Consider the following 9,674-nt stretch of genomic DNA (forward strand, 5'->3'; position numbering starts at 1 on the left):
AAGTATAAATTTTTCTTCCTCTTATATGTGAAGATGTTTCATCAGCAAGTCATTTCTTTCTATGGAAGCTTTTTCTTACAGTAATGTTAGAGGGATGGACTTGGCAGCCAGACTGACCAGATTTGACTCATGGCACCATCACTACCTGGCTGTGTGCCATTTGGAAATTTACTCACCCTTTCTTGCATCAATAACTCATCTGTAAAATGGAGAAAATAATAGCCTTACCTAATAAAATGATTTTGAGGGTTACATGAACTAATACAAGTAAATTCAGAACTATGCCTATCATAAAACAAGTGTTGTACATTAGGTTTTATTATTTCTCTAAAGATTTATACTTATTTGAGAGACTGAGTGTGGGTGAGCAGAGGGAAGGAGCAGAGGGAGAGGGACAAGAAAGCAGACACCTAGCCGAGTGTGGAGTCCTAAACAGGGCTCCCAGGACCCATGAGAACATGACCTAAGCCAAAATCCCAAGTCAGACACTGAACTAACTGAACCACCCAGGCGCCCCCATTAGGTGTTGTTATTAAGAATCTTATTTGAGAAATATTTATTGAGAGATTACTATGTGCGAGACACTCTTCATTGTGCAGAGACTATCTTAGTTCCTAAGGTTGATCTGAAATGCCATTATTAATGAAGAACTGGTAACCTTCCTAGTAACTGAATTTATCAAGATAAATGCTCTCTAATCTCAAAAGATTGACAGTCAAGAGAGTAAAAGGATGATTATGCAACACTGTGATAATTATTCTGATAGAAATATGCAGAAGGCACCCTTAAAAGCACAAAGGCAAAATGAAAAACTGAAGAGTTTAGGTCAGATAAGCCGAAATGTGGCCATCTATGAAGAGGTAGTATGTGTACTGGTTGACATAGGCTAAAAGTATATTTCCTGAAATGTGTGAGCAACCTTAAAGCACATATGTCAAAAGCAATTTTCCCATAAGAAGTAATGAGAAAAGATTACATTGCCTCATTTCTAGGACACCAGCTACAGTTATAGGTTAATTGCTGATTCTGGTACTGATTAAAACAGTAGCAGAGGTCTCTTTTACCAGTCCCTGAAGGAAAAAATTGCAAATGCTACAAGGTCCCCCCAGGAAAGGCTGGTCAATAAAACAGCTTCTACTCTGCCCTGTGGAATAGCACACAGCAAAGGCTTTATATGACTTATTAGGAATAAGGATTTTTATTGACCTTGATTACTAAAAGGCTGCTCTCCTGATATGATTCACAGTAATCTGAATGGTTAAAGAAAAAAAAAATACATTCAAAGCAAAACCACATAGGTAAAAAATTGCAGCAGCAAAAAGCAGCCATTTACCAATGACTAACCTAAGATGTTAAGAATACACCACGGGCGAATAGTGGTGTATGTTAAAGAGTCAGATATAAAACATGAAGTATTTCAACAAAACTAAGTTTCTACCAAGAAAGTTCAATTAAGTTCAGTGCATTCTTTTTACCTAGTCTGGAGGGATCTAGCAGCATGAAAGTAAGAAGGTCCTAAGAGAAGCCAGAAAATCTATGGGAAACACACATACACACACACACACACACACACACACACACACACAGAGAAAAACTTTAAAAAGTAAAATTAAAAGCTCATAAAATACTAGATATCAGATTTTTTAAACATTTGACAAAAATATGCTAACACATATTTAACATATTACTATCTTTAATGAAACAATGTATACCTCAACACTCATTTTATTTGCTTTAAGAAGTATATTATTATATTTTATTACATTTTAGAGAGGAAAAAAAAATCCTTTGATCTTAATACTTGAAATTGGAGATAATGGTTGAGCACATAAAAACCTCCCCACTTGAACAGTTTAGATAATAGACTATAGGACCAAATGTATATTTAATTGTCTGATATTCCTTTTGTGGGACATCTAAATGGAACAAGCTTTATTCTCTCTATAAGGCAAGAAATGCAGTTTCCAGAATAAGGAGGTATAAGAAACCATGTATTCTCTAAGAGGAAGGCTAAAATACAGTATTGTGGCAATATCACAGCTGATAGACCTTGGCATAATCATAACCTAGGTTTTACTAATTTTAAATTTTTTAGAGGAGAGTTTTAATATTCTAGCTTAGAACACCCCCACTCCTTAAAAGTAGATCTGCGATGCCTAATGACAAAGAATATGTATTTGGCTTTGTCACAGAACCTGCTCGATTGTCCTAATCTTCATAAATTTATCTTGTAGATTGCTTAACTTACTTATACAAGCTAAACTTTTAAGAGTTTGATGATACTGAATGTCAAGGTTTCCACTATAAATCTGTTGATCATTTTATACAAACCTTTTTTTTTTTATGCATTAACACATAGTTATTGCATGTTCACAATTTGCCAGCCACTACAGAACAAGAAATAGCATGATGGGAAAGAGGGGGTGAAGGGGTTGGAGGAAGATGAGCTCTTCCTTTACAGAGCCTGTTTTAGTGGGGGAGTTAGAGATTGAGGACACAATTGCATGGACATTACAACAATTACTATTTTATAAGTGCTAAGGACTGAAGGATTTTGTAGGTTGTCTTTATGAAACCAGGCCCTCACTTAATCTAGAAAGGCTTTTCTAGGTTGTGTCTGGGTGACAAAGCACAAAAGAGTGTCAGAGAGGGTAAGTGAGGGAAAACGTCCAAGCACAGGGAATATCATACACAAAAGCCCCTGTCCCAGAAATGAGTATCTGTACATCAATACTGAGAGTGTCCCCACTGTAATGTGCAGTCTTCATTAGATATAGCCCTGACTGGGAAGGGAGTAATTCTTATGCTTCTTTTTCCTCCACAGGTGGTTATATGCCTAACTCCCATCCAAGAAGTTAGATGAAAGTGGTGTGTGTCATTTCTATTCCCTGGTTGATGCATGGGATAGAGGAAGCCTGGATATCTGAAATACCACATGAAGGAAAGTCACCTGACAGCGAGATATGCCCCTATCAGGTTGTTAGATGAGGAAACAAAAAGCATCTATTCTTTCTAAGGCACTGAAATTTGGGAGTTTATTTTTACAGCTGGAGTATGCTTAATCTTACCCTAACCAAAACAGTATGAGTTGGAAAGTAACTAAAGATTTTAGAGTGACTGAAATATGTAAAGTATAACTAGAGTACAGAAATAAAAGAGAACATGAATTGGACCATATGCTTACACTTCAAATAACACTATGGCAAGATAAATATCCTGAACAATGTCTCACTATAATATAGCCAGAAATTCTGGAAAAAATATAATAAACATTATTTTAAATGTACAGTTAAGCCCAACCCAACCCCAAGTAAGAAAAACACCAAAGGACCCAAACCAGAGAGAAAAGTAAAAGGCAGAATGGTAAGCTAAAAGTTATATATCTACCAACATCAGAAATCAGATTTTACTGGAGAATGTAGGTAATGAGATTTGGCCCATGCAATCAGAGTAGGAGGGGCAGGTAGATGGGGTTGGCTGAATTAGACTCGTCTATAACTCTCCTTTCCAGATCAGGGAGAAACTCAAGGAAAATAAGCAAATAAATATGACAAGGGTATTTATCTGCCTCTGCCTGCACTATGACGGAAACAAGTCTGCAAAAATTTACAAATACAAATTTTCTCTCACACCATCATGGTTTTATACTATGCACCTTGCAAAAAAATCATACAGGTATATTAACATAAAATAATCATGAGTTAAGGACATTTCCAAGGCACTTATATTTTAAAACATTATCTTTCAAAACAAGGCCCAAAGGTGGCCCATGTGATTCTCAAATGGCGACCAAAGCTAAAAGTTTAATTAAAAAAAAAAAAAAATGGCAACACAAGTGCTATTCAGCAACAGCAAGACAGGAGAATTAAATTCCTGTTTTTCCGATAGTTGAAGTCATAGATGGAGAATAAAAGCAGACTTTTAAAACGTTTAAAGAAATAAAAGATGTTAACAAATATCTGCAGAATTAAAGATAACATAAAGTATTACAAAGACTTGAGAAATAATGAACCAGGTAATCTAAAACCATAATTACATAATGCACTCTTCTTGCAGGGCTGTGCCCCCCGCTCGTTGCGCTCCGAGTCTGCCTTCTCCGCGCGCCCACCGCAGCAGGGAGCCCACGAGCCAGGGTTGCTTGAGGCTCAAAATGCTGCTCCTCCCGAAAGTGGTGTCGCTTTGAGGCACAACGGTCCGGGATGACACCCAGATGAACCAGCGGCAGCAGGGCCTCAGGCCCCAGGGCCTGGTGGTGCTCAGCTTCCGCCACCACCAGACTTCCGCCACCTCCAGTTCTGGCGCCCGGAAAACGCCGAGAGTAAAGAGATCCTGAATTCTTTCAAGCACGTGCCACTCCGCGGCTGGCGCAAGCCCAGCGTCAGGCCTTCTAAGTGTGAGGTGAGTGGCGCGCAGGCGCAGCCCTCTTGGTCTTCCCGCGGGAGGCCCTGCCTGTCCGCAGGAAGGACTGCGCCGTGCCCAGGACTGACCCAAAGTTCATCACCTGGTCTCTGGTAGGCTGCAACGACGTCGCCTGGAACTGTGAGAAGTTCCTGGTGGGCCCCGATGGTGTGCCTGTGTGCACGTACAGCTTTTGCTTTCCAGCCATGTATATGGAGCAGGGCATCGAAGCCCTGGGGTCCTGGGGGCCCAGCTGTGCCCAAGCAAACCTCCTATCCCTGGGGCTTGGTAGTCGCAAAACTGCCTTCTAGGGATTTCACCCACAAAGGTGTTTCCTTGAAAGCCGCATGGAGGAAAGCTTGATTTCTCGGAAAATCCGCTGAGATGGGTGCTTCTTCTGCATCCCAACACCCCCTCCCCAAACCAAGATTACTCATTAATACAGTTCCTGGTGTCAGAAAAATAAATAAATAAAACATAATCATTGAAACAAAACAATAAATAGAGTGTGAATTTAAAAAAAAAAAAAAACTGTGGAGAGAATTGTGAAACTAGAAGAAATACATCACAGAAAATTTTAAAAAAAGAAGTTCAAAAGAAAACACAGAAGCTAAGAGATAAGGATAGAATAGAAATGTCTCATTTTTTTCTAATCTGATTCAGAGAAGACAATAGAAAAATATAATGGGGGCAATATTGGCAAATAGAGTGAATGAGAATTTCACAGAATTGATGAAAAATAAGAATATTTAGGCTCAGAAAATACATGTCCTTCGAGGAAAAATAAAAGAAAATCCATACCAAGACATTTTATAAACATATTTAAAAATACCAAGTGCAGGAAGAAAAACATAAAAGTAGCCAAAGAGAAAAGAAAGATTATTTACAAAATGTGCAATATCATAATGAATATAAGCAGCCTGTAGAATAATATCCTCAAAATTCTGAGAAAGGGTTGGTGGGAGGAGAAAACTGTCAATTTAGTATTAGATACCAAACTAAATTATCACTAAGGATTTTAGAAGAAATAAAGACATTTGAGATGAGGAACTTGCCACTAACCTACCCTCACTAAAAGAAATTTTAAAGGAGTATTTCAGAAGGATGAATAGATACACAAAAGGGAGGTCTGAGATTTAAAAAAAGACAATGAAATTGAGAAGTGTATGAATAGGTCTAAGCAAATGTCAATGACATGAAACAGTTCAAATAATAGCAATGTGAGGATAAAAAAACAAGGTAGACTAAAATTATATTTGATGCCTGACAACAATTCTGTAAGAAGGGGAAAGAACAAATTACAATTAAAGTATTCAAAGTCAGTGCCATTCAAACTATGTTCCATGAGCAGTACCAGTCCACAAATTGTATTGTACTGATCTGTGACAAGAAATTGAGAGTAAGGGTTTAGAAACTGTAAAAGCATTTTGACAGAATAATTTTATGTCTGTTAAATCTAGGAATCAAAAAAGTAGCCTCGTATTTAATGTGCATTTTATCATTTCACTTCTCTAGTAACGTGCCGATTTTATTTTGCAGCTCTATCAGTCTATAAAGAGTTGGAAATTTTGAAAAAAAAAAAATTCTTTACCACTGACAGTTTGAAAAGTATTGTTCTTAAGTCCTCTACATTGGAGGAAGGAGTACAGAAATTATCTTGAGAGAGATAGAAGTAGATCAAATACAATATAATCCAATGTGTAATAACTAAAAGATTAAAAATAATGAAGTAGCAAGGAAATGCAGAATTAAAAATAAAGGTATAAATGAAAAACAAGAAAATTTAAAAAGAAAAAATAAGCACTGAAAAGGAAGGATAAAAGGGAAACACAAAATAAGATACAAAATCCAAATGTATTAAATTTGGTGCCTAAATGATATGTAAATACAATGAAAAAACATTATTTTGTTGACGTATTTCACAATGGATTTAAAAAAGAAAACAAAATCCAGTTATATGCTGTTAGTAAGCAGAAAGCTGGCAAGTAAAAGAATGGAAAGAAAAAAAGAGCAGGTAAAGACCAAGTAAGTGAGGGCTGGTGTACCTCTCTTTAAGGCAAAATCAGATTTTGAGGGGATAAGAATCATCACTATGTATTGATAAAGGTTGGAACCTACCGGAAAAAAATTCTACCAAGAGAATATACACTTGAGAGAAATTATCAACATTAAATGTTTATAGTGGAAGAGCAATGTCTACTATTAACAAGCCTAGCATCTAAGTTAAGATGTCAAAAAAACTAAAATATACTTAAATACTATTTGAAGGAATGGAATGTAAAGAGAACAGAAAATAATAATAATGAACACAAAATAGGATTAATAAATCCTATATTAGTGGTTTGTAGGAACTAATAAAATAGAAAAAAGGAAGTATTTTAGGACTGATCAAGAAAAAAATAAAGGAATAGTTTTAGGAGCCAAAAAGAGGTCATAATGCAGATACAGTCGAGGATTTATTTATTTATTTATTTATTTATTTATTTATTTATTTTTAGGATTTATTTATTTGAGAGAGAGAGAGCACCCAGTTGAGCAGATGGTGGGGCAGAGAGGGAGAGAGAATCCTCTAGCAGACTCCCTGCTGAGCAAGAGCCCTAACGTGGGACTCAATCCCAAGATTCTGAGATCGTGACCTGAGCTACAATCAAGAGTTAGCCTCCTAACTGACTGTGCCCCAAAGGTAGAGATTTTTAAATGATGAAAGAATTCTACGAACAACTTCAGGTAAATTGTAAAATCAGAAGCAACAATCCACCCCTATCCCCCAAAACACACACATGCATACAACTACTAAAACTTGTCTCAAGAAAAAAAATGAAAAATAAAATTATTTATTTGTCAGAGAGAATGAGAGAAAAAGAGAGAGAAATGCAGGCAGAGGAAGAAGCAGGCCCCCAATTGAGCAAGGAGTCTGATACAGAACTCAATCCCAGGACCCTGGGATCAGGACCTGAGCCAAAAACAGCCACTTAATTAACTGAGCCACCCATGGGTCCTCAAAAAAAAAAAAGAAAAATTTGAATAAACCTGTAACCATTAACAAAATTGAATCAGTAGAATCACTAGTAATACAACTGTACCCTACACTCTACAAAACCCATCAGGCCCAGAAAATTTTATGAGATACCTAATGAACACAAACATTTATTATCTTCGCAAAAAAAAAAAAAAAAAAAAAAGGTAATGTTAAAATACCATCTAATTTCAATAATAAGAGATTCTAAAATTCTAGAGAGTATGAGCAAAATGTAATACATTACTATATTTCTGAAAAAGCTAATAATGAACAAGTATGTTTATCCCAGAAATATTAGTATAGTTTACCACTAGAAAATCTATAAATGTAATTCACTAAAACATCAGATTAAAATAGTAAACACATACTGTGATTTCAATAGGTACAGAAAAATCATCTGGTAAAACTTAATAATATTCATAATAAGACATCTTGTTATTTTAGTAATAAAAGGCAATCTCCTTAAAAGGCATCTACCAGAACCTTCTCTTTAATATTAGGAAAAATAAAGAAGATCTACTAGCACTATAGTGATTATCTATCTAGTGTGTGTATCTAGTATATATTTGGATGCATATCTATCTATAGTATATATGTGTCTATGAGTGTATGAGTATAGATATCTACGTAGATATATATAGATCTATTGATATATACACCAGGATGACTTACACAGTGATTTTTATAAATATAAATTAATGTGAAGATAAAATCACTATATAATGTTATATTGGCTTCAGTCAATGAGGTAAAAACAAAACATGGATATGAGATTTTTCAAAGTTAATATGATTTTCTACATGAAACCTAAATTACTTAATCGTCAAATTTTAAGAATTAATAAGGATTCATCAAGACTGTTCAGTAAAAGAATATACATTAGTTGATTTTATTCTTGTATATTAGCAAGTAATTGTGTATTATAATAATGTTATTAACACTATTAATATTAATAGCAAATCATATTTCCATATAAATTTCTAAACATAAACAATTATAAAAGCAATAAAATATTAAATAGCAGAGGTCAACTTTTTAAAATAAATCTGAGTAATGCCTTTATGGAGAAAATTTTAAAACTTGAATGAAAACTTATGAAGGAAGACAAAATTAAGTGGCAAAAGAAGCCAAATTTGTAAAGAAGAAAGCTCAGTGACTTAAAGTTGTTAATTTTCTCCAAAATTAATCTATAAATTCAATGAATTACAAATTATATTGTTATAGATGATTCTAAAAGACTCAGGAAAATGCAAAAGGCTAAAAGAACTACATTTTGGGGGAAAGAAAACTTCCCCTCCCAGTTTTCAAGATTTATTTTGAGATTAATCTAAAAAATTCAGAGCAAAGTTTGCCTCAGGGATGAGCAAAAAAAATCTATGGAAGAAGTAAAGAACAAGGACCAGACCAATAATATATGACTTTTTATATTTTGCAGAGATGGTATTGCAAGTGTGCGTATGTATGAGCTAGTCAAGGACTGCTGCTATGACAGTTGTTAGCCATAGAGAATAAAATAACATTTTCGTATATCCATTTCAGGAGTAGTAAAGAACTAAACTGGATGTGCAAAGCTTCACAATGTTTAGAAGTAAAATTGTGGAATACCTGTACGCCTTCAAAAAAGATAAAAAGTTCTTGAGTAAAAAATAAAAAGCACAAACCAAACAGGAAGTTTATGAATTCAACTATATTAAAGTGAAGACCTACTATGCACCAAAGTCAAAGTGAAAGGCATGGCTCAGACTCAGAATTTAGATGTAATGCATAAAAGCAACAAAGACTGTATAGATATAGGTAGTGTATGTTCCTGCAATTTAATATAGAAACAAAAGAATCCAATTTAAAAATGTGCAAAATTTCCAAACCACAATTCACAGCAAAGAAAACCTGCATGGCCATTAAACATTAAAATATATATATATAAACATGATTAAGTATGGATTTCTTCTAGATTTCAGTAAAACCCAATATATGGACAAATATTTAATAGTCCACGTGGATGATGTCATGAGGCATTTCCCAGATCACCCTGAGGAATGGATTTTTATTCCAACTGCAGGAAACATTGCCAAGGGAAAGCACTCAGCTGTCACCTTCATTCAGGGAAACTGAGGGAATGCATCAACTGAAGAGAACTGCCTCATCCAAGTTCCAATCTAGAAATGAGTAACCAACCTAAGCTGGAGCATAATGTCTTGGATCCTTTGTTCCAACTCAAGACATCTGTAAAGAGTTATGACAGCTTCTGATTTCTCAC

At 35.1% G+C, this 9,674-nt stretch overlaps 1 pseudogene; it reads left to right on the forward strand.

The window, feature by feature from the left end:
- The first annotated feature begins 731 nt into the window (after positions 1–731).
- On the forward strand, positions 732–4,709 carry LOC131810520 (glutathione peroxidase 1-like; annotated as a pseudogene).
- Positions 4,710–9,674: the final 4,965 nt, after the last annotated feature.

Source organism: Mustela lutreola, chromosome 10 (genome assembly GCF_030435805.1).
Source record: "Mustela lutreola isolate mMusLut2 chromosome 10, mMusLut2.pri, whole genome shotgun sequence".
NCBI lineage: Eukaryota > Metazoa > Chordata > Mammalia > Carnivora > Mustelidae > Mustela > Mustela lutreola.